The sequence below is a fragment of the Periplaneta americana genome, chromosome 15, assembly GCF_040183065.1.
Source record: "Periplaneta americana isolate PAMFEO1 chromosome 15, P.americana_PAMFEO1_priV1, whole genome shotgun sequence".
NCBI lineage: Eukaryota > Metazoa > Arthropoda > Insecta > Blattodea > Blattidae > Periplaneta > Periplaneta americana.
This window is the reverse complement of record NC_091131.1, coordinates 126,175,135-126,202,016: the sequence shown is the minus strand read 5'-3', so window position 1 is coordinate 126,202,016 and position 26,882 is coordinate 126,175,135. Positions and strand designations below refer to the sequence as shown.

At 34.9% G+C, this 26,882-nt stretch overlaps 1 protein-coding gene across 11 annotated transcripts in view; it reads right to left on the bottom strand.

Moving 5' to 3' along the window:
• The window catches only part of LOC138715318 (serine protease gd-like), a 371,579-nt gene that overhangs the window by 224,871 nt on the left and 119,826 nt on the right, over positions 1-26,882 (bottom strand). For 2 of the 11 annotated variants that reach the window (XR_011336240.1, XR_011336233.1), the window contains one exon: positions 19,528-22,837. The exons of 6 other annotated variants lie outside the window; for them this stretch is intronic. The gene's annotated coding sequence lies outside the window, so the exon portion shown is untranslated. 3 more of the 11 variants (XR_011336237.1, XR_011336236.1, XR_011336234.1) reach the window with 3 other exon arrangements.

Sequence of the window (26,882 nt, the reverse complement as noted above, 5' to 3'; positions counted from 1 at the left end):
TCACCATGAAAAGATATCTCATACTATTAGGCCTATTTTGTTTTGCATTATAGAAACATTTGGCATTCAAAATATTCCTGAAGAGCAGGCAATAATGGAAACGAGAGAGAGAAAATAGTAGTAGTAGTAGTAATAATAATAATAATAATAATAATAATAATAATAATAATAGCAGTAGTAATGTGTTTATCTCATTCTTTTTTTACTTCTATTCACTATTCATGAAAAAGACAAAAATGAAAATAACGGAAATAACACGATATATCAATGAAGCAGATACGTATAAAACCTAACCTAACGATATAAATTTAATGATTTTATATATATATATATATATATATATATATATATATATATAAACTTAACCTACTCAGTCCAACTTAACCTAACTATATAAACTAATAGAAGATATGTAGGCTACAAAATCTAACCGAACTGTATAAATCAGTGGAACGGATACATACAAAATCTAACTTAGCGACATTAATCAATGAAAAAGATATGTACAGAACCTAATCTAACTATATAAATTAATGGATCAGTTATGTACTGTACAAAACCTAACCTAATTTCACCATCAGTATCACTAACTATTTAATAAAATGTTATATATCTGAACTGACTGAAATAATCTAAACTATCGGCAACAAAAACTAGAAACTGAAATAAAACAACTTTAAATATATATTTTCTTCCTCGCGCAATCAATAGGCTCCCAATTCAAATCACAAGCATTGTAATTTGTAGGTTACACGTCATTAATTTGTTATTGTTTGTTCACTTGTTTTGAAAGGCATTGTGGGACTTCTATTACCAACCAAATTGTAACTCTACACTTTGCTGGCGTAAAGTGACACTTTGTGAAGTGCACTTCTTCAATCGTCTATGAATACCACTAATATGAAAGAGCCACTTTCGTCAAAAGTGTCACTTTGCAAAGTGGGGATATAAAGTGTCGACTATGAATACCAGCCTTAAACAGTTACCGTCCATCATATTATGTTATTGTCGCACCATCGGATCTGTGCCCCTTCAGCGCTGCCGTCGTTCTTGGAAAAGTTAACTCCTCTACTCACTCCATTCCACCCGTTTCTCTCCCACTACGTCAAACAGCAGGCCACGAACCTTCCCGAATAGGGATGTTGCCAAACTTCCGGCAAACAGTGTCATGTCTCTTGAATACTGATTATAATAATGTAAGGTTAATTATTACAGTACTTATTCATAATTTAATTTAAGTAGGTCTTTCAATCAAAATACATCTTGTATTTCTACATTTTTTAAATCTAAATCCCATGTCTCGAATCACTTTCCGTACCGTTTCTCTCCCTCCTTGGAAATTTATTGCTTCTCTCGCAACCTTCAATAATTTCTCCAATGTCGGAACTTCTTTCTGCATCGTATAAAATTCTTGTATCTTTCTTCTTAAAATACATCTGTCCATATCATCTACAAGAATTAAAGGTTCCCTTGGTCTGTTCTTCCCTGGTGACTCTAGCTTTTCATCTCCTGCACAGACTCCCTCTCTCCTGATTTTCTTTATTAGGCGCTCTGACCTACCTTTATAAATTACATAAAAAAGTTGTATTATATTAGTATTAGTTAAGTAAGTAATTTTAAAACGTAATCAATTGAAACACAATAAGCTTCACCTGTGATCGCAGATGCTCTTTTCGTTGCCTAATATATAGGAAACAGATATTGACCTGTTTGTTTCTCTTCATCGCAAATAATAATATTTCTTGCTTAATAATATTTCTTTCACCACTCCGTGCTACAGTATTCATGTTGAGTTGACAACACTGGACTGCAAGTGCAAATAAACTGTCCCGCAAGAAGGCTCAAAATTGTGAGTAGTGGGGGAGAGAAAGAGAGAGGGATAGAAAAGAGAGAAATAGGAATACAGGGAGAGAAATGAATTGCCGAGGCTGAAAAGGAATTAGGGTTCAGTTCGCATATCTAACGGGGGCACAGATCCGATGGTCGAACTATACAGTATTTGAGGAACAAGTTGAGACAAAATTTTGAACAGAGACAGCATTATGTACTTACCCTCTCTCTCGCACAGCTACTATTAAGGTTGACGCTCACTGGCACGAACCGACCGGAACGGAAATCTACAGCAGTCCGTCTTCCGCGGAAGCTCTGACGCTCACTGCTCGGAATATTCCGGTACAGTCGACAGGCAGTCTGGTTTAAACATGGAGTGGGATAGTAGTTCCGAAGATTATTTTATTTTACTGAGTCTTTAGCTGATGAGGAAGAAAAAAAGAAAATATGGGTCCATAACTAGAGCCAGGATTTTATGTAATGTGAAAATGAGAACTATGTAGACTACATAAATATGAAGCTAAAAATGACGAAGTATGTAGATAAATATGTAATAAATAAAAAAACGTTGGTAATTTAAAATCTAAGCTTTATTAGATGTATTTTTGCACACTAATAAAAAATTACAGGTGCACATGTGATTGAACCACATTGTTTGGAGGCGCAATTAATAATTAAATATTTTTACATATTTTCTGCGGTTATTGATCGTCTCGTCAACGGCAACCCATACGTAGGAATCATCAAGTCCATCTCTAATCGTTTTCATTGTGTCAGTACAGCAGCAGTTCAAATATTTTTTCCGGAGTGTTGATTCATGCGAAATATTGAAGTTGCAGTATTTGCGTAGGAATGCTTGGAACTTTGGAACTCCAAGTTTATACCACTGTATGTTTGCAGCAACCATTGCCATGCACAAATTTTTATTAAATTCACTTGTAGAAGACGAATGTTTCAGCACCACTTGTGTAAGAAGAACTTTTTCTTTTCGACGGAGCACGTTTTTTATTTCTCACATGAAGTCCAATTTTTAAATGCTATTCTAATTGTGACTTCATGGAGCACCCAATGCGTTTGTCACACACTTTGGACTGCACGATTTTACCATTTTAGTAAAGGAATCGTCAATTGAAATCCAGTCTTTTAACTTGGATGCGAATGGCAGTAGGCTTGCTACTTGTATTACCTGATGTCAAAATAAGTTTCTTAAAAAGAAAACAGAAAAAACTATTGTTTTCTTTTAGAGCAACTGATTGGGGGTGTTTGTGCGAAACGGTCATACCCACAGTGTAATTTTCATTCTTTCCTTCACTACTACCATTCGCATTGGTATTTGTACCTACTTTACCGTTACTTCTCAAGGGATATAGCCTACAAACTATTAGCATTGCAAAGAGATGTCCATTTTTTGACAGAATACGTTATTATTTTCAATTATCAAATTATATTTATGCACTAGAGACGAAGGGATAAGCTTTATAAACAATTTTAAAAAATAACTTAAGCATTACGTAGAGAGAAAATTAGTGAAAAAAGGTATATATATTCTTTCAAAATATGCAATATCCTTCAAAATATTTAAAAATGTATAATATATGCCAAAGTATTTATTTTGCACCAAAATATGTAAAAAACATTTAAAACTTCGGAATAATGATACCTTTCGTTAATCCTCGATGCTACGTACCCATTAGAGTTCTACGAAATGTTTATTTTGCCATTATTCAGTCTACCATTCAATATGGTATAGGCCTAATTGTTTGGGCTGGAAGTACAAACATTAATCTTAGTTCGTTAAATTTACTACAAAAGCGAATAATTAAAATTTGTTTGAAGAAACGTTTCGATTATCCAACTAAATTAATTTATTCTGAATTTAATGTATTTAATATTGAACAAATTTATAAGTATACGCTGTTAAAATTTTATCATAAAAATCGTAATAAGTTTGTATTACGGACACATAATTGTGACACAAGACGAAATATTAATTCAACATTGATAGAACCTAAATATCTCACATCTGCTGGTCTAAAGCATAGCATTAATTTTGGCCCTCGGTTGAACAATGCTTTAACTAAATTACACCCAGAACTTCTAACATGTAACCCACTAACATATAACAAGAAAATTAGAAACGTGTTAATATCTTCAATTTGATTAAATAAATTTATAGTCTAGCCTATGTGTATGAATTAATCAACCTATATTATATTTGTATTCTATAATTTTGAAATATATATATATATATATATATATATATATATATATATATATATATATAGTCCTACCTTTCACGTGCGATATTATTCTTCTCTAGTGTTAATATTATATTATATAATTCCATTGCCGCTGTAATTTAAATTTTAGTTCCTATTTTATTTTACTTATTTACTTTTATTATTTTTTTCTATATTTCTCTTATATTAATATTGTATTATATAATTTCTATAACTGTAATTTTAATTTTATTTCCTATTTTATTTCATATTCTCGTATAGGCCTATTAATATTATATCTTAACTGCGACCGAACACGAGCGCTGCTCATTCGGTCTCAGATTTTGTTAATACTACTGTATCTCCTATTTTATATTGATTGTATTATTTTATTTCCATTTGTCTTGTTTGTTTGTAATTATATTCTTTATTCTGTATATTTAAGTTTAAATTTAAATTTAATATGATTCGCGGACTTTTAGCTTTCCTTATAGCTACATATGTAGGAACGGAATATGTAATTACATACAATCCGTGCTCTAGTCATAACAATATAAAAAAGTGTTTTGATTAATTTAACCATCTTTGCCCACATTTGTGTAAAGATCGAGTAATGGTTTTTTTTAGTACTTTCGTATGAGCGAAGAAAAATGTTTAAAACTTCATCTGTTATTAGCATCTGAAATAATGAAGGAAAACATCACATTTCGAAGGCCAATCAGCACAGAAGCGCGATTAGCACTGTTAAAACTAACTTTTCATCGCCCATTTTAAGAATAATCTGTCTGGACAACGCACCAGCACATGTTGAGTGGGAAAGTACTGAGAACAGCCAACACACTTTTCTCCGAAGACCAGCGAAGACATACGAATGCTCACGAACGTCATCGGAAATTCCGCTAGGGTCGTGTCGCGAGAACCCTGTCCGTCAGGACCGGCAGCCGGTTGCTTCCGTTCGGACAAGTGAGCGTTTGCCGTTTAAAATACATGCATACGTCTCTCGCAGAATATTTCCGGTTCGTTCCGTTCCGGTCGGTTCGTGCCAGTGAGCGTCAACCTTTATGGGGTTGTTGGCATTGGTGCTATCCCTTCCATCATGTCCGTGGAAGTGTCAGTGGCGGCCTGCTCCTCTGTAGAGTGTTCGCATCCTTCGTCCTCGCTATCTGTCTCTCCTATGTTGATTACAAACCGATCGATGACTTCGTCAATTAAACCATTTTTCTCCCATTAAAACTTTTCCTCCTCTCCTACACTTTCACACGCTTTTCTCCAGTTTTCTGGTGTCACTTTTGATAATGCTGTTTGAAAGAGAAGTGTTACATCACTGGGTCTGAAAGTTACATTATGTTTGGCTACATCGTTCTTTACTTGGGCCCGAATTAATAAGTTGCAATGATAGCGAGGAAGACGTACTACTGTATGCCCTGCCAACTCTGCAATAGTGTCAATTTCGTATTTTCTAAATCTGTCTTTCTTAGCCTTGATAATGTCATATAATACTACTTTGGTGGATCTCGGATCGTATTCAATGTTCTTTTCGCGTAACCAGGTTTCCATTTCGCTTTTTAAACTTGATGATATTGGAGCCTTATTTAGTTCCACCGAATGATAAGGTGCATTGTCCATAACAATTACACTATTTTGAGGAATATTTAGAAGGAGTTTGTTTACAAACCATTCCCTGAAAACAATACCATCCATTTCCTCGTGATAGTCCTCTGTGGATTTAGACCGAAAATACAGAAGGCCGTTCGGAACAAACCCTTCAGAAGACCCGGCGTGTACTATAATAAATCTTTGCCCTTTACCCAGGGGGACAATCATAGGTAAGTCAATTTCACAGTCTGGCGTGTTACATAACCATACCTTTCCTGTAGTGCGGTTCACATTCAACCAAGTTTCATCAAGTTAAACGATTGGTCGACCACTTGCTCTCAGTTCTTGCATTTTACGTAAATAATAAAACCTTTTTGCTACAATGTCGGGTTTTTCCATTAAAAATTTTCGTCCTACAATGTTTTTAGCATAACGGAAATTCAAATTTTTTAATATTTGTCGCACTACCCATATGCTGCCCTCAACTAACTTAGCCTCCCTCAAAGCTTTGTTTATATCAAGCAAACTGGGAAAGAAGCTTGTTTTGTATAGGGAATAAATGGTCCTCTTAATGGCAGATGCAGTGAATGAGTCTATATTCGTCTTCTTCGGTGTACTGTTGGGCCTTTTCTTACCTGGGGTTCGAATTTTGGTTCCTGCACTGTCAGCATTTATCTTTTCATTTAACATTCTATAAACACTTGCGCGTGATACTCCAGTCGCGGTAGCAGTTCTTCCGATGACATCTGTGACTGATATAGTAGGCGCTCCATTTTTAAGTGCATCAAATTCATCTTTAAAGAACTTGTGCGCATTAATCACAATTTCTCTTCCGCCTGACTGCACTGGCTTTCCCTTCTTTCCAACACCGGTTTGAAAAAGAATTAATATTAGAGAAAATATTATTAAATATGGAACTAACGTAAATATGTCTGTGTTCTGATGCATTTCTACAACACAATAGAATTTCTTAACAACAGAGAAGCGTCACTGTTCTCCACTTGCACTACCCAGTGGTTATTGTTATAAAAATACAAAATAACACGACACAGTAAAACAATAAAATAAATACTCAAACAAATGACATATAAATAACGTCGAAGTAAAATATCGCAGTAAAACACAAGTCACAATATTGTGACCGACACAGGCTGACACTGGCAACCTCAAGACTTCGACTGACGCAAGTGGATTCTTTCTTTCTTCCTTCCTTCCTATTGTCAACTTACACCCTCTCAACCGGTTGCCTGGAAAAGGCCAGAGCAGGTATCAGTCTCAAGATATTCCTCAAAGACTGTAGCTAATTTCACCAACTGGGCTTCCTTAGCTGCCGCCCAACCATGTCGGGAGTGTTTTACGAAGGAAAGTAGCTAATCTACCTGGTTCACCTCACGCTTTACAACTTGAACAGTTACCGTCCGTCGTATCTTAGGCAATTTCACCAACTGGGCCTCCTTAGCTGGCGACCAACGAGTTAGAAAGAGAAGACTATAGAGTGGCCATGTTGTCCTGTACAGCGCTATTTGCGGTGCCACCGCGAAACACGGCAGATCTGAGCTAAGCGCCCACCTTTGTAAAAATTCGTCTGCTTACAATATTGTATAACGGAGGTAATAAGTACAAAAAACCGAAGAAAAAACATGCTTGTTGTGTGTGCTGCATATAAATGCAATGTCAAAAGGAAAAAGACAACTGATATATCATATTTCATGTAAATTTTATGAAGTTAAGTCCATAGTTTTGTTAATTAGCAGCATTTTTTTTCATGCATAAATTTAATGTGTAAACAAAATAATTGGTTCACTGGTAATGTACTTAAACTAAATACGGATAAAACCAATACAATTCCATTTCAGACCCAGTGAAAAACAAATAGCAATACAATATTAAAACTGTATTTCGACACCGGCACCCTTTATTTCTGCTCCTTCTGTCCTTACTGCTTATAGAAGAAGACGATGAGCTGTAGCTTATAAGAAGTAGGCCTATTTCGAAGACAAACGATTAATCAAATAAATGGTTCACTAGTAATAAAGTTAAACTAAATACGGATAAAACCGCTACAATGCCGTTTCAAACCTAGTAATAGCAAACAAATATTAAAATTGTATTTCGACACTCGCATCCAAAATAACGCAAAACTTTGGGGTAGGTCGTATTGTTGTTAGTATTTTGACTGGAAGGACATGAAAGAACATAATTGAGCAACCACGTGCAATAATGGGGTAAGTATGAATATATTTCGTAACTACTTACCCCATTATTGTACGTGGGTGTTCAATCTGTGGTGCCACAGCCCTTGAAAGGCTCAGACAGACCAGCCGGCTGTTGGCCTCACGTTCACATTTCGATAATAATAATAATTGTACTTTACTGTAACAAAAAAACTGAAAGCGTGTTTTGTCATGTTTCACCCACGTTACAAGCTTGGAGGTAAAGGTTGTTTACTACAGATAGGGCCTACTTTCATTCTATATCTTATGGTATAGTAAATAGTTTTGCTACGTGTAGAGACTGGGAAAAACAATTTAATAAAATCATCCGAATCATACTCGTTCATTTTATAGGCAATCTTGCAGGTCGCATTTAAAAGAACCTAGAAATATTAACATTTTCTTCAGTATATTTGTTAGGACTTCTTGTCATACTACATGACAATTTTGCTTAGGCTATTCTTTTAAGCATTCCTTCTAGGAATCGTTCAAGTGTTTTAAATTTAGCGTACATAAGTTTAGATTAAGTTCCTAGCACGTATTTGACGAAATACTAGGTTTTTCCACTTCAGTTTAACTGATTTATGCAAACGAAATTAAGACAGCTGACGATTCTAATGTCAGTTATCACCACGCCCACTTTGTTTTGGGCGCATAAGTTCATTACCGACGGTCGTTGAATTTTCTTCAAACATGGCGGCGCAATGACCACTCTATATCTTTCTCTTTCTAACTCGTTGCTGGCGACCAATCATGGCAGTGGCGGCTCGTGACGTAAAAGATACATGAAGCAGTGTCAGTCGACTTCTAATTTTATAACAAAAATTATGTATAGGCTTATGTATATTTAAAATACATGACGATGATAATGACTACGATAATAATAATAATAATAATAATAATAATAATAATAATAATAATAATAATAATAAAATCAGCAATTAACAGTAATAATCATTTGTTATTATTCGACGATTGAGAAAATATTGTAATAAAATAAATTATAGAAAGCTTAGTTTTGTCTTCAAAGAAGTAGGTAGATGACACATTAATCATACATCAGTATTAATATATAGCATATAGAAAATGATTGTAGGTGTACATCAGTGTAAATAAATTGCATGTCGGTACAGGTTAATGCTTGAATATGTATTTTACTCCATGGATGATTGTGTAGATTTGTCTGTTCTATATACCGGTACCTAATGCATAAGTAATTTGCAGTGTATTATTATTATTATTATTATTATATTTATAATTATTGAAAAGTGTTTTTCCTTTCTTTTAATATGTAATTAATATATTAAATTTTCTGAAGAAAAAATCTTGTAAGTTTTGAGTGCTTTCTTAACGAATAAAATTGTGTAATATCCTTTACTTCTGCTCCTTGTGTCCTTCCTACTTATAGAAGAAGACGATGAGCTGTAGCTTATAAAAAGTAGACCTATTTCGACATGTGACATGCAACTACGCAAATAGTTTTTAATGCGATTCATGTAAGAAAAACTTCTTTCCGCGGGCAAATTTGTTAATCATCACCATCATCATCATCCTGTCAAGTACTAATCCCAAAAGAACTGTTACGGCCTGAAAAAGCGATTTTCTTGCAATCTTTTCATAGGTCAACCAAGTGACAGTTTCCCATTTGGACGATACTTCATTATTGCCTTAGGGATCCTGGATGAAACCATTCTTAAGACGTGTTCCTTCCAGTTTAACTGATATCTAGAAATATAGTCCAGTATTGATGACACATTAAGTTCTTGAAGGATATCTTCATTTTTCTTTCAATTTGTTAATAAACAGCCCAAATACCTAAAGCACACTGATTTTATGAACAAATATTACTCTTAATTATTTAAAATAGTCCTAATCTATACTAATAATAAATCTGTAGCCAAAATTTTTCTGGTGATTTTCGATTTTCCAAAAATAATTGGTGTTAACATGTATAATTAACCATCCTGAAATCGAAAATCGCTTTTTTGAAATTTTTGTTTGTATGTCTGTCTGTCTGTCTGGATGTTTGTTACCTTTTCACGTGATAATGGCTGAACCGATTTACATGAAAATTAGAATATAAATTAAGTTCGTTGTAACTTAAATTTTAGGCTATATGTCATTCAAAATACTCTATTTAAAAGGGGGTTATAAGCGGGCCTGAATGAAATAAATCGAAATATCTCGCTTATTATTGATTTTTATGAAAAAACAAAAGTTTCTTGAAAATCGATTTCCGAGATAAGTTTTATTCTATGCAAAATTTTGATAGGACTGATATTATTGTGATGTACCGAAGTACATAATAATATTTTCGTGTATGAATTCTGCATTACCATATGGCGAGATATATCTGTTTTAAAATAACAATCCTTTTTATATCATGGCCACGCCATATTAATATACGAGTATTAAAGATAAAACAAATGACTGCATTTATTTAAGGCGGCCTTGGAGTCCTTGGACAACAATCGGATTAATATACGGATGATATGATGTTTATAATAATATTAAATATTATTATATTATAAAGAGAGAATGTTTGTGGGTTTGAATGAGGCAATCTCAAGAAACTATTTAATAGATTTAAATAATTATTTCATCATTAGAAAGTGAAGTTCCTTTAGATGGACGTAGGCTTTATGTCATTACAGAAGCTCATGAGTGAATCAAGGACTGGGCACAAATGCATATAAATTAGGGCTAAACAGAACCTTACGTACAGAAAACTTTATATAATATCGAAACTAATAATTTAGCTATATGTACTGCAGTTAAATTTAATGCTATTTGAAGGTACCGTACTGAAATTTTATGTCTGATTTGCGTTGCGTTTTTTTTTTATGAAAGAATGAGTTGGAATAATTTTACAAATATACACGTGGCACATATTAAGTATTAATTATTCAGTACCATAACTACATATTTTTATTGCTTAATTACATATTTGGGTGAGCTATGGTTATATATATACTTAATAGGTAACAGTTCCATATTGAATAATTAACAAATCAACATCTTTAGCATGACTTGTGGTTTGTAGGCCATCTCAAACCCCAAACTCCACCCCTCTGAGCGCGAGATCTTATATACTCGGTCAGTTATGGTCGAATGTTACAATAAAAACAATTAACAATATAGGTATTTTAATCATAACGTCATACAATACCAGATGAAACTATGAAGCAATTACATAATTGAAATACGACTATTTGGTCTACGGAGCGTCTGTTTTTGTTGCAAGAATAATTCGTTTAACATGTTTGTAAATTAGTTTTGAATGCTTTGCGCTGCTGGAAAAGCTTTTCTTCCTGAGATTAAAGAGCTTCCACAAGAAATACTTATAATAGTACATCCGTTATCAACACACGTTTTAAATAATATAGGGCAGTACAACACCTTATTTCAAATGGTATCGTTTGGTGACAAAGCCTTCTTCCAGCTGAGAGTAACAACCTTCAGTTCCTACAAATATATTCTATTTCAGAAGCTGTTAGGTCTAACATAACACCAAGCTCAAAAGTAGAATTAATCGAACACCTCCTGAACCTATTGCATGGTAATAACAGTTGCATTCATAGTTCTAAATATAAATTTGAAAGTAATTCAGGAGCAAACGATTTATAATTGATTATAAATTAATTATTCACTAACTATAACAAAGCTGTATTTGGAAATATAACAGATTTAAGTCAATGATATTTATTTACAAGAAGTGCAGCGAAGCGCGAGGATACGGCTAGTAATTAATGTAATAAGAACAGTAGAGAAAATAATTACAATGCACACAACGCGATCTTTATGCACACTCGCTCACGAAACCTCGGAAAAATTTAACTTTGTATATAGGCTACAGTAATACCTACAACGCTAACACCATAACCTTGTTTTTTTTTTTCCCGGTTCTCTTACATTATATTTCCATTTTGTCAAGACTCGTGCTTGCTTCTTTAGCAAAACAGTAAAAAAAATTACAAATATATTCATTTAGCGTAACTTTCCTAAAGGCGAAATTAATTTTATGCTTTTAAATTTCTGTAATTTTCATTGTTAGAGTTGGCTACCGTGATTAGTCCTTTTCTCGTTTATTGGCGGAACGTTGTGAACTCGTCTCCTTTGGTATTTCACGTCTGACCAAAGCAGTGACCTCAACATTGAGCTCAATGGACCAAAGCCACGATACTAACTGTTGTTGCAGGGTAAGGGATGTAGCCTTGTTGCCATGGTAACTATAGCTGAGTGAAACACTAACAAGAGAACAATCGAGCTCACTTCACCAGCGCAGAACTTAAACGTATCGCAGTCTTGTTGCTACGGTAACCATAGCAAGCGAAATAGAAAGTCACAACGCAAGAAGTGGATTTACCGGCGCTATGTTCGTTAATTCTTCAGCGCGGCGCGATTTTTGAACGTACATTAAACGTAAATATCATAAAATCAGTCGCATTGTGATGTATAGTAAAAGTAAAGTGAATTTTTTATATATTTTTAAATTATATGGTGAAGTTGTGCTTCACTTGGTTCACCTGAAAAGCCGCCTCTACATGGTCAGGAGTGTTTTACGAAGAGAAGTAGCTAATCTACCTCAACATCTTCGGCCGGCGTAATCGAAGCTAGTACGTCAATATGTACACATAAATATTGATGGCATGGAACTGAATGAAAGAAGGAATACATAAGATGGAATAGAGAGTATCCTCTTGTTCTCCGAACATCAACAGAAACACATTTAGGCAGCCACAGACCGGCACTTTATAAACCAAATAAGTCATATACTCGTATTCATTAATGAGTTGGGTTAGGATTTATTTGACCTAAGAACTGTGGAAGTTTGGAATTATCCCCTAAATAGCAAAATATGACATAAAACTTGGAAACATGACGCAAAAGAAATTAAATATTGCCCAAAACCACTTGTAAAACTTTTTATTCGTCATTCCAGAGAATTGTTGCATTAACGCCTTGCGTTGGCTGTGGTAGACTGTTCAGCCTATTGAAATAGAAGGAGTGAAAGGGGAATGAAAAATGTCAGAAGTCTGCATTCTGCGTCATAAGTTCTTTTTCAGCTATGTTAACAGAGTCACTGACTTATGAATTACTTCTTGGCAACAGCGGAGTTGCAAACTGTTAAGTGCCACACGTTGGGAGGGGTGAAGAGGCTGAAGATGAGCCCGACTAACAAAAATCTGGCCATATTTCTAACATTATTTTGTACTTTGTGTCCTCACAACTTGCTGCTGAGGAAACCAGATACCTTCAAATTTCACTTAACCACAATATATATTTCTAAGGAATACATATCCATGCGATACAAGCGTGATAAGTGCCTTATAACAGGATCGAGATAAGTTAGAGTAGACGAGATGAAGTCGAGCCTTCTCTATTTCCGAGATTCTGTTACGCACTTAACACCTGTATTGCATACTATTTTTTGCCTATCTTAATAAAGAAAATAAATTATTATTAATCATTTTTAATTTAGATAAATAGTTTGGACACTAACATTGTGATCGCCGTCTGTTTGTTATTAAATTTGTCGATAGGTGTCATCAGTGGCGGCCGGTGACCGAAATCTGCGGTGAGGCCAAATGCAACTAGTCTAATGCTGGGTTGCAAGAAAGCATTTATAGGTTCGTTAAACACTATTGGTCCTATAATTGTTCATTTAGCGTCAGTAAGCGTTGCAAGAATGACCTTTAAAGCTATTGGTTCGTTAAAGCACTCTGTAAACTATAGGTCGAAAATCGGAGCTATAAACTGTTAACGAATCGTTAGCCGCCATATTGTACGTATATTTCTTATTTTTGTATCTGACAGTATTAAGTAATTTCGTGGATATGTTATCATCAGAAGTAAATTAGTGAAATGTAATATACATATCACAGTGAACTCGAGATTCATGTGTGTATAGGAAAAGTTTTGTGAATAAAACAAATGTATTACTATTATAGAATCGTTTGACGTAGAGGTTATGTTTGATATGGTACAACATCTACCAAGACCAAGAATACTGAGAGACAGATCGAATCCTCTAGAAGAATATGATAATATTGATTTTAAGGTTAGATTTAGATTATCGAAAGACACATTCATGGCTCTCTTGCATGAAATAGGGCATCATATTGGAAAACAAATCGCACGCAGTAAATTGCCTTGCGCTATTACCAAACGGGAGCGTTTCAGAATGTGATAGTGGATCATATTCATGTTTATAAATGTACAGTTTGTAGAATAATAAGATGTGTGACTGCATTGCAAGAATGAGAGAACAATACATTAGTATGCCTCAAGGAAATTCTGTACAAACAGTAAAACAGGATTTCTTCTCAATTTGCAATTTTCCCAACGTTATTGGTGCATAGACTGTAGCCATATGAAAATTCAAAACCCTAGTGGACACTTGAATGAGATGTACCGAAACAGGAAGGGTTACTTCTCTATCAATCTGTACCAAGAATCGTTGCATGTTGGCCTCGGTCAGTATTTGATGCCTGTCTTGTGCAAAGTTCGAAAACAATGACTATCCAAAAACACAATATTACCATAGCGACATGCACGTATAATACGCGAAATATTTGCGCCGGCTACGATGGCTCTGTCATTTTGAATCTTTTCCGTTTAAAGATGGAATAGCTAACAGATCGTTAAATATCACATTTGCAACGACCTATACTTTAAAGGTCCGTTACTTAACGAGAGAATAGCAATTTATGGAACAGGTTTCTTGCAACCCAGCATAAGTGCCTCCGATAGGAAATGTTTATTCATGATATTAATTATTATTGTTATTATATCTATATATATGAAAGCGTCAATGTTAAAAGGGCATAACCACCACTATACAGTAAGTCATTTTCGTTTTTCCACTGCCTTTGAATCTTTGAAGGTAGGTTTATCAATCTATGTTAAAGAGGCATATGTATCAGTACCCAATACGCGGTTAGAGAGACATTAGTTTCTAGGTTTCGTGTTAAATGGGCATAAGAGTGGCGTTTCTGCCCTTTTAACAACAAACCCAATGCTGTTGTAGATGCTATAGCTAGTTCCGGTATTGTAATCTCTTTGGATGTCAGTTATTTGGTGACTGGTGATTGTTTGATTCCAACATTTTAATTTCTTTGGATGTCAGCTACATAACTTTCGTTAATTTGGTGGTTGCTTCTATATGCTATATCTTACATTATCTGTAATTCGAGATAACTATTGAAAGACAGAACATGGAGAACGAGTTGTCCAGAGACGAAGATTCGTCTGTAGAAGATAGCCAGAAAACTATGAAAGAAATATGATACAGAAAGCCAGATTTAATGGAAGTTCATACACAAGCTACAAAGGGTAAAAATTGAGGCTAAAAGACTTGGAAAGTCCTGCAAGTAAGTATTTTTTTTTTTTGCCATTTTAATTTATTTGTACTTGTTTCTAAGTAAATTTTAATGAGCAAAACTACTCTCTCAACTTTTTACAATAAGCTGCTTAATATAACACAGCCTTCTGTTCGTGGACACTGTTTTATACCATGCGATAGGGATTTTGGAATGATCAAAAGGAACCTGCGGAGGCATTATAGGATTTACACTAGGGCTGGGGACGGAGCGGTTCGGTTCAGTTACTGTGACGTCATTACTCGGTTGAAGCGAGTACAGTACCGAGTACAAATTTGTGGCGGTTGATTTAAAATTTAGATAGATTGAGTAGATTTTAGAACTTACTTTGAAAGTGGAACCAAGCGTGTTTTAAAAGCGTTGTAGTAAAGCGCTTTCGCTTTGTCAATTGACGAGAAAAAAGTTCTTCTCTTCATTGAAAAATGGCGGTTGCAAATTTCATTTACGTGATTACAACTATTTGCGGAGTTATTTTGTATGAAAGGCCTATTTAACTTTAATTGTTGTTATATATGACAGACGAAATAAAATTGATAATAGTACATTATGCAACGAGAATTAAGAAGCGAGTATGGATTTTCATACGAGCGTCTTAATTACCATTATAGGCAAGTTTCATACGACTTTTTATGCTCGACCATATTTCTAAATTGAAAGTATTGAAAATTAGGTCTTTTTATGGTTATGTGCGAACTGACCTGAACTGTGAGATGTGCGCAGACGCGAAATTATTGATTTTTTTCCGAGGCCGAATGTCATTGACCTTGGCACAGAATAAGAATGAACATTAGTCTGATATAACTTGGAAATTGATTTAGAATTGAAAAACGAGATGACAAATTGAATTTATTTGAATATTATTTACAATTAACGCTAATTATTATAGTAACAGAACCTTCTGCGACAGTATTGGATTTCCAGCCTCCGTGACTTTTCGCTAATTGTCTGTCGATTGCATATCCGAGAATAATCGATATAACGGTACAAAGCTGACTTTACTTTAATGAGTAGGTGTACTTTAATGACATGCATTAAATGACTGCTACCAGGTGTATAATTATTACATTTCGGCATGGTCGAGCATAAAATAATGTATAATACTAACAGCTAATAAATTAACATGTGAGGTAAACGTTAAACGCTGCAGTAAAAAAAAAAGAAAAAAAAAATAAAAAAGAAAAAGAAACAGGCTCCATGAAGCGCTGCCTAAAACACTTAAAAATAACACACAGAATTATTTAGGTACTATTAGGCCTACGGAGAGTGGATAAAATAATCGATAAAACGTGGAATCTTAAACTGAAGAACATAATGTTTATTTCTTTTATAACATTACTAGCCTTCAGTACAATCATGTTCTCTTTTGTGAAGAGTAATATCATTGATAAATTTAAGTAATTAGGTAACATAATTCGTAGAAATAAATACAAATAAAATTATGACTGATGAGGTAACACAAATCCAATAAACACAAATAGAATAAAATATAATTCACTTCCTTTTTTAACATATTTTAATATTAGTCAAACACTCTAGTATGATAATGATAATAATAATAATAATAATAATATTTTAATAGCAATATTATTAATAATAATAATATTATTATTAATAGTAATATGTTCAGACTGTCAGTGTTTATTAGGCCCACTTGACAGGTCATATAATAGGATGAACTCCTCTTCAATACTAGAGGCCTTTTAGCCCGCTTTGGGAACAAGGAAATAATTTGTCCTGCAGCAGAAAATATTTAAATACAACAGTACTACGTTGTTGCCTGCTAGAATTAAGTAAAACACTTGAATTCTGTTTGAACGTTTGAACTGACCGGTAACGGCTACGGTTAACCGAGTAACTTCGGTGCTCCGCTGCCAAGCACATAAACCGATAGAACCGAGTAACTCAACAGTTCTACTCGCTCCGTCCCCAGCTCTAATTTACACTATTCACCTGTTAACTGAATTGATCATCACAAGCAGCTCACAATAGAAGTTCACCTGTGTTGAACTGGAACACCTGAGATTGTGTTAGATTTCAAAAATTGGTGGCCTCCACTTTACAAGAAGTGCCCCGTATCCCAAGAAACTGCAAACAAGTCAAAGAGAGAAAGGTTGTTTTTTGGATAAGCAGCCGGTACCATTTTCATTATAATTCAAATAACGATGGAGTATGCATAGCTTCCACGTATATGAACGGAATGGTGCAACCTATGTTCATCCTGAGACAATCATCAAGACCTTAGATGTCCAATTTGTAACTAGTACGAGGTAACCCCTGGCGTAAGCAACTCGCAGTGCACATTCTTTAAGGTCGTTTTTCCTATTTTATATGGAAAGTAATTGACTTTAGCACAGCATACTTGACGTGCAATATCTCCTGGTTCTATAGGCGTTTGGACATCCATGATCAAGACAGTTCGTTGAAGCCGTACCCTTTCTTAATCTTCCATATAAAAACAGAATACCAATAGCTAAGGCAAAGCTTGAGGACATTTCCAAGGCTGTGCAGCAGTCTTGCGATGGTGACTAATAATTGCGAGCGAGAGCTCTTTTATGCCCGTTACGCGCGCGCGGAGCTCTTTTACCTGTAAACAATGCTAAAGGATGTACAGATATTAGAACACAGCGCATCATGACGGAACGGAAACGCTTAAAGCTTTCAAGGAAGAGTGGAAGATACAATATTTATGCTTCGAACATGGTGATGAAGTCAAGTGTTTGTTGTGTAAAAAAATATCATTTGCAAAAAAAGCAACATAAAACGGCATTATGAGACGCAACGTGAAAAAAATAGGCATTATTCAGGAGAAGAGAGAAATAATTGATTTCGGAATTGACATCGAAGGTAAATTAATTTACATTTGGATCAGTAGATTGTATCTAGATTACTTTTATTTCTTTATTTTAAATGTATTGTTGATGTTTTATTTGTTGTTTGTTTCTGGATATTTACTTTTATTAGATTACGTGTTTCTTTAATTTAGAAATAATATTTTATCTTTGATTGTACCTTAACTTATACTATTACTAAGGTCAAAAAGCTAATTCACTTTCATTCCGATGACTATTTTCAAGATTTTGAGTAAATATGAACTAACCATTTTGAAAACCTTAATGCAAGGAGCTTTTTTAGTAACGTCAATATAAAAAAAATATACTTAAAAATATAATTTCAAAACTATTAGACCTAATTGCATCAAATTTTGTACAGATGATATTATTATAGATTTGTTTATATAGTTTAAATTTCACAAATTTTGGCCGAAAATTGTGGAAGTTTTAAAAATCACACATATCCCCTTAAATGATTGACCCCAAAAATTACGATGGTTCTCAATATCTTAAATTAATCAATTTGTTTTTTCGTGTTACGTGCATCTCACAAATCAATCTAAGAAAACTCGTTACATAATCACGACTGGAGAGTAAGGACTACATTTTCACAGTCACACAATCAATATACTCTATTTAAATCAATATTGCCATTATTATTTTTTTAACAAATACTCAAAAGTACTTAGAGATCACACACGTCGAGCAGGTAGACCCTATTAGTTTCTCCTAACCAATGAAGTGAAGTATTTACATAATAAATAATTGCTTTTAACAAGAAAATGGTTTACATAGAATTGACTTTTCCTATTTCTCTTTTTGTTCCTAAAAAATCCTTCCCTTTGCGATTTGTTTATATATGTATATGTATATTAAATAACTGAATAATTAGCCCTATTACATAGCCAGACATTTTGTAATGAAAGTTATTGTAATAATTGCTGCCTTTATTCGCTGCATGTGCATGTACATCCCTGATGTCTACGTTCCGATGTTATGTAGTGGATGCGCTATGCGCTCGTGATCAAGGTCGAGCTCTTCTATCGTGATTGGGAGCTAATATCGTCTCATCCCTGCTATACAGTATGTTCTAGACGAAGATAAGGCTTTCTATGAAGAGTTTAGGGAATGGTCTGTGTCCACAGGAACATATACTGTATCAATGGAGAATGACCCAGGAGTTGAGGAGGGACAGTAAACTAGGAAGAAAAGCTAGGAGAAATCATATAAACATTATTATTAATAAATAGTTGAGTTCGATACACAAATGATATATTTTATGTTGTTTTCAGTTTTTTAAGCGGCCGGGTAGCTCAGTTGGTACAGCAGCTGGCTACGGACTGGAAGGTCCGGGGTTCGATCCCAGGTGGTGACAGGATTTTTTCTCGTTGCCAAACTTTCAGAACGGCCCCGAGGTTCACTCAGCCTCCTATAAAATTGAGTACCGGTTCTTTACCGGGGGTAAAAGGCGGTCAGAGCGTGGTGCCGACCACATCACCTCATTCTAATGCCGAAGTCATGGAAAGCATGGGGCTCTACTTCCATGCCCCCCAAGTGCCTTCATGGTATGTTACGGGGATACCTTTACCTTTTTTTTCAGTTTTTTATTTAATTTTTTGTTAGTAGATTCTGGAATATGATTACTCTTAATACGGTAGATTTAATGCAAGATTATTTGTTGAAGTCCATGTCTCTCAAACAGTTCTATGTAGCCCACCTGAGATCTAATAAGTTTGTCTCTTAGTTTAGATGTGAATATGTTTTTTTTTTTGTGTGTTTTCCAACAAATATGGTTTAATGGAAATATGCCCTTTTAATATCGACACGTTCATATAATTTGAACTGGTAATGGAAATTACGGGAAAATGGCTGAACGGATTTTAATGAATAACTCCTCATTTTGAAGTCTGGAACCCAAAGATTTGCAGAAAAATAGTAGTTTTCAGTGAAATGTCAATTTTCCTACATAATTTTCCTATTTTCCAAAATCCATCTGTCGTCAGTTTTGAGAATGAAAATAAAACACACACACTACAATAAGCAATATTATACGAAGGCCATGACCTACAGGATTGCCAACATATTTAGAGCAAATCAGAGCAAATTCTGTGACATCATAATGACAATAATGTGTCGATCTTCATTTGTGTAATTTTATAATGTCTCTGTGATCCGTTATTAAAATTTTTCAAGACTTGCTACAAATAATTTACAGATCTGATTTTGTGGTGTGTAATTTTCTGAGTACAGCTGTGTTTTGGATATTAAAAACTACGAAACTTGAGGTGGTTTGATGACATTATCACCATTGAAAGTGAAATATTATTATAGTTAATGCCATGATGTGAGTATTTGTCACTAATATACATATTGATGATATGAAGCTCAAACTTTTGGAGTTATATAAGTAGACGTAGAGAATATCTTAAATTAGATCTTCATTTCTATTATTTACTGAGTGACGGCTGTATAATATATACAATATATGTTGCTGAAAACTACAAAACTTAGGTACATAAATTTGAATTTTAAATTCATCTTTGTAGATTATCCAATGAGTCATATTATGATGAAAGAGTAATATGGTTTCAATGTTTCCGTCTTGACTTACTTATAATGTCAACCCAAAAAAATATTTTTGTTAACACATTTTAATTATTTTTGTGAACGTTTTCGCCCTGTGTGGGCATCTTCAGACAATATAGATATCTGTAGGCCTACATAGTGTATATCAAAATTACATAATACATGTGACCAATTATACAAACAATAAAAGGCTATTAAAATCTAACTAAAAGTACAGCAACAAGATTAATCGATAAGTTGTATAATAAATATGCATATTTAATATCATATTGTGATTGTCCTTGACAGATAGAGATCGCAAACGGGCTATTATGAAGGATCGATAGGCTATATTGTTACTATTATGTGTGTGAAGACTCGTAGGTGGACACTTATTTGACAATAGGACGTATAATTAAATGTGCATATTTTAACAGAGAATAACATGAAAATATTTGCAAATCAATGAAGGTCATAGATAACTAGTATGATTCTGAATTGGTGTTTAGGCGCGAATAGAAAATGTTATGTTGCGAAAATTAATGTCTTATGAATGAAAATAGTTCGTGGAAATAATAATAGAAATAAATTATAGAAAACATCAATTATATTTATAATAAAATAATAGGGCATATATTTAACTTAATTACTGCTCTTGTTAGGAATATAAATAATGAGAAATAATTGTGTTAAAATTGTTGTTGTTGTCTAGTGCCTTGCATTTGGCAATGAAGCCATTAGCAGTCGTTCTTTCCAATACTCTTGAACTGTAGTTTCTTCTGATCTTAATGCTTCACAGGTCTGCAAGTAGTCTTCATTCATTTCTGCTGGATCGTTACACAGGACACATATGGGTGAAGCTGAGATACCTATTCTGTAGAGATGACTTGCTAGACAGTCATGATTTATCAATAGTCTGAAGGCTGCAACTGCTGTTTTCCTTGGTCTCTGGGGGATTATATCTGGGTTGGAAAGTAGTGTAATCCATTTTTTGTCTTTAGCATTTGATTCTATTTCTTGTAGGTATGAATGAGAAAATTTTGTAGTGATCAAGCGTTTTATTGAGGAATATGAGAAATTAAATTTAAATTTTTGTTTTATTGTTGAGTCTTTCTTGGCAAGTGTGTCTGCGGTTTGATTCCCCATGACTCCACAGTGTGCTGGAATCCATTGGAGACGGACAATTCAATTGTTAAAATTCAATTTATTCAAATTTAATTGTGCATTGAATTTAACTTTCAGTTCATTTCGTTTATAATATGGGTATATTAATATGTAATATGTATTCCTGTAGTTACACAAGTATTTTCTTTGAAATTTGTCACTTAGGCCCTTCTTCTATGTTGTAATTTCTTGCTTAATCCCTATTAAAACAATATACCATGATTTTAATGTGTTTTTCCAAATACGCGTTTGTTTTCTGAGCAGTTAATGAGGATTATTTTAGTATCACGGAATTAGGATATCACTCACGGAATTAGGAAACCTCTATCACGGAATTTGGATCCCTGTCACGGATTTAGGAGCCACTGTATAACGATGAAGAATCATATATTACATACCAAACTTGTGAAACTGTTGACACTGAATGTTGTAAAAACTGTAGCTAAAGGTCCAAATAACGTCATTTAGGTGTTATTTGAAAATTTTTAATACAATTTTGGCATAAATATAGACTTTATTAAATATGTCACGGAATTAGGCAACTTTACCCTACTTGTTGCATTACCGCGCTGAATGGCGATACCAATGCCCTGACGTTGATATTGACTGCTTCGAGGGTCCCCAGAAAGCTGCACTAAACGTCTGCCTATGGTAGAGATAAGAGCTTTGGCTTCACTACACCATGATCCAAACGTTTCAACCCCAAAAGGGATAAAAATATAACTATCTGTAAGATGTTTATATTTATGATGTTCACTGACAGCAACACTTTCTGCTGCAGATCCTGGTGTCTTAGAGGTTGAAGACAGATGAGAAGAGGCCAGTGTATCTACAGTCGTCATCTACTGCCATGATTGTTCCATAAGGTGGAATCAACGTCGACCCTAGTCGCCTGGTTGTTACATCGTGGCTCTTCCTCTTCGGGGTGCCCGTTACCTGAAGGTCTCCGATGTCTCCAGCTGTTAGCAACCCGCGTAGAAGCTCATTGACCAGTTGCTGGTGACGAAGTCCGAGGATCGACGGCCAGGGCGCGCCAACTAGTCAACAGATCCTTCATCTGGGTGAGTGTACTACTAGTCTCGAGAGACATTATTACAGGCATCCAACAAGGAAAACTCAGTGCGCAGAAACCAGCGGGCGTGACTGTCTCGCGCAGATGACGTATGCTCCCGTTCCCAGCATGCTCTCACGCCTACTGCAGGGGGGTAAGAGGAGTGAGTATAGCATGCGCGCCGCGAAGAGTTCGAGCTGAGTTTTGCTTGTAGGATACCTATAACCCTTGTTATAATTTCTTAAAATATTGGTGAAAGTTAGTAATCCGAGTGAAAGCCCGTTAGATCATGGCACAAGCAGATCAAGATCAACGAATTCAATTCTAGAAGACCAATTGAACACTCTTCTAAGACAACAAAGAATAAGTGCTGAATTACCCATTACAGCTGCTGCTAAATTGTTTGAAAAATGTTTTTTTTCAGGCAAACCATCTACGCTAAATGAATTTATCGGTAATGTTGAGTCGGCTAGGTCATTAATAAACCCAAATCAGGAGTATATATTAATCAAATATATTTTAGCGAAGATTACAGGTAATGCTAGGAGAACTTTAAACATCCATCCAACACATGAAAATAAAGGGAGGATATAAAGGAAAAACTAGAGATACATTTTGCTGTACAACGAACATTTATGTACTATACGACCCAATTCTGTCAGGTGAAACAGAACTCGAACGAAAGTATTACTCAATGGGGGGCAAGAGTCGAACAATTGATTCAATCTACTTTACACAGTACTAATCGCTTCACTAACTCTTGGTCAGAGGACGAGATAAAGGTGGACAAAAGGTAATAATTAAATTAGGAAAAAATGTTTTGTAAATGGAATTTTCGTTGATTCTGTGAGAGAAGGAGTGAAAGCAGTTGCGGATGAGAAATCCTTAAAAGAAGTGATAGACAGAGCAGTAATAGAAGATTGTGACAGAAGGTCTAGCGTAAGATGTACTGTCAGTGTCACAGCTCATCTGCTCTGGAAGGAATGCGGAGTTGGGGTAGTTTTGCACTAGTAGTGGATGGAGTATACCGGGGACAGAACATCTAGAAGCTTGGAGGCTTGGAGGCCGTTACCATGGATAAATATATATTTATCCATGCCGTTACTTTTAAGCGGTACGACCACCCCCTCCTCCCGCACTAGCAGGTACCGTACCATTCATCTGTAAAAAATTTTCTGAACGGAAGTTATTGTATTGCGAGAGCACAGCTGGATCAGTGAAAGTAAGTGGTTAACGTTTTCAGTTTGTAGTTCAACGAACAATTCTGTTGTGTGTGGACGCTTCTATAGTGACGTCACTGAAGCCTCTACTACAGTCGAGCCGTTCTTATTTCCGGCAGCAAATCACACGACAGCTTCTGGTCAGCTGACACGCTGCTTCACTGGCAGTGGTTGTCGTCAAGGTTATGCAGACGACATACCGCTTCCCGCTCACGGTGGATGTTACTGTGTTGTCAAGTCTACCCTTGTACTCTTAATGAAGTTTTAGCACATGTCTAGTCTTAAACATCGAACGAAAAATTATTTTCTACGATAAATAATTAGTAATATATGAATACATAATATTATATATTATTGTTATTGTTGATCCTAGCATCCCAGGACACAGAAGACTTACCATGTGGTGCTATAATTGGTTTTTCCGACCATTTGAAGTAACGATTTTCGTAAATACAGAAACAATATTAGAAATTACTAAAATGGGAGAAAGCTGTAAAATATAATAAATAAACATTTTTTATGTGAATGAATAACTAAAACCACACAATCTGTAAATTAAGTAAAATATGTTAGTATTAAAAATTTTGTCATGATAAGTCATTGCTACATAAAAAAATTACACGAAGAACCTTGCCTAACGGTATTGTTCAATTTAGAGGTGCTACACCTAGATCGCTACAATCATTGTTAGTACCTGCCGCCGCCATAGTTCTCAGTTTATTTTCTTCTTTGCCGGATTGTCCGTACTTCTCTGTCGTTATTTGAGAAACCGTGAACTTGTTCACATCACACGCATCAGCTGTTCTTTCCACCACTTGCATTAAAGGCAATAAACTACTCTTATTTTACGTTCATTTTCGAAATAATCTCTAACGCTAAGAATCATTTCTCTGCTTTGCGAATTGATGGTCTTCCGACTCCTCCGCGGCATTGTGATGCTGAAAACTCAGCGATAACACAGCACTAACAACAATACCGACTGATTGTTCGACAACCAGCTATTAGAACTGCGTCCGTTCACTATTGGCTTGACAGAGATTTAGCAACACCTCTATTGGCTACCTTCCTCGCGCCAAAAGTCGAGAAGGCGTTGCCACGTCGGAAATAAGAACGGCTCGACTGTAGTAGTTGTTCTGTCCCCGGTGTAAGAAAGTTAGAAAGGAACTCTTGGCCATTATCTGGGCATGTAAGCATTTTCGTCCATGTTTACTAGGTACAAAATTTACCATTGTAACTGATCATCAGCTCCTGAAATGGAGGATGAATGTAAAAGACCCGGGTTCACAAATACTGAGATGGAGGTTACTGTTAGAAGAATACGATTTTGACGTTGTTCATATGGCAGGAAAAAGAAACATGAATGCCGATTGCTTAAGTAGAATCACCCTCTTTGTGAAAGACGGAGCTAATGAAATTTCAGAAGAGCGAAAATCTCGATTATTGAAAGAATCGCACGATTGTCCCATCGGAGGTCACCAAGGAATACAAAGAGCCCATGAAAGGATTAAATTGCATTGCAAATGGCCCAATATGTTGGAAGACATTACATAGTACATTAGGAAATGTAAAATTTGCCAAATTAATAAAAGTCAACAGGCTATTCCAAAAGCCCCGTTACAAATAACAGACACACCCCAGAGTATATGGGAAAAGATATCACTTGATATTGTAGGCCCTCTCACCTTATCATTGGAAGGAAATATATTTTGACATGTCAGAATCTCTTAAGTAAATATCTAATAGCTGTTCCAATGCCAGAAATGACTACAGAGATTGTAGCCAGATGTTTTGTAGAATATATTATTTTAACTTATGGAATATGTGATGTAATTCTTACAGATCAAGGTAGTCAATTTATGAGTAACTCTTTCAAGAAATTTGTAAGTTACTCAAAATAAATAAGATTCATACCCGTGCATAGCACCCAGAGTCTAATGGTAGCTTAGAAAGGTCCCATAAATTTTTAAGATGTTTCAGTTCCACTAAACAGGATGAATGGGATAGATGGTTACCCTTTGCTGTCTTTAACTTACTTATAACTAAGCTTCGTATTCCAGCTACCTAAAGACTGAAGTTGAAGACATATTGAGTATAAAGTACGCCGAACACTGATGATGCAACGGATGATATAAATAAACACATCATCGCTGTTCATGGGGTACAGTCAACTCCCGACGTTCTGAGGCTATATTAGTAAGCACATGCTTGAGCCGTGACGTTCATTTTAGTCGTGATCTTTGCAGTGAATAGGTCTAATAACCTGCATTCGTAAGTTACGGAACTTGAACTTATGCGGATGTCACTAGAAATTATTTTATATGCAAGAAATTCTTTCAAAAGCATGATGTAGTACAAGATATTCCTATTGTGTGATATTTTTTCGTGTTTCAATAGGAATTGCATGTCGCTCATCACTAAAAATCCAATAATTTTGTAAGTACTTTTCTAGAAATTCCCTAAAATGGAGATTATTTAATTTATTAATTGGGAGGTTGACATTGAAGATCATGGTAGGCTACACAAATCCATGCTAAACATCGAAATAATATCTTCATGATTTTGAGATTTTTATGGTACTGCTTTTTTTTTATTACGTTCAACTCACTTTCTGTGCCTTTTGGTATTTCAGTGCACTGTTTTTGCCACTTTTACTTTTATTTTACACAATTTATATGCAATTTTGTCTATATTGACAGTAAAAATATTAGTTCAAATATCCTCAACTATGCCCCGCAATATTACACGCTCTGCAATGAACCTTCAGTCAGCCACAAAGGTGTAGCTATTTAAATAACCTAATACGACTAGTAA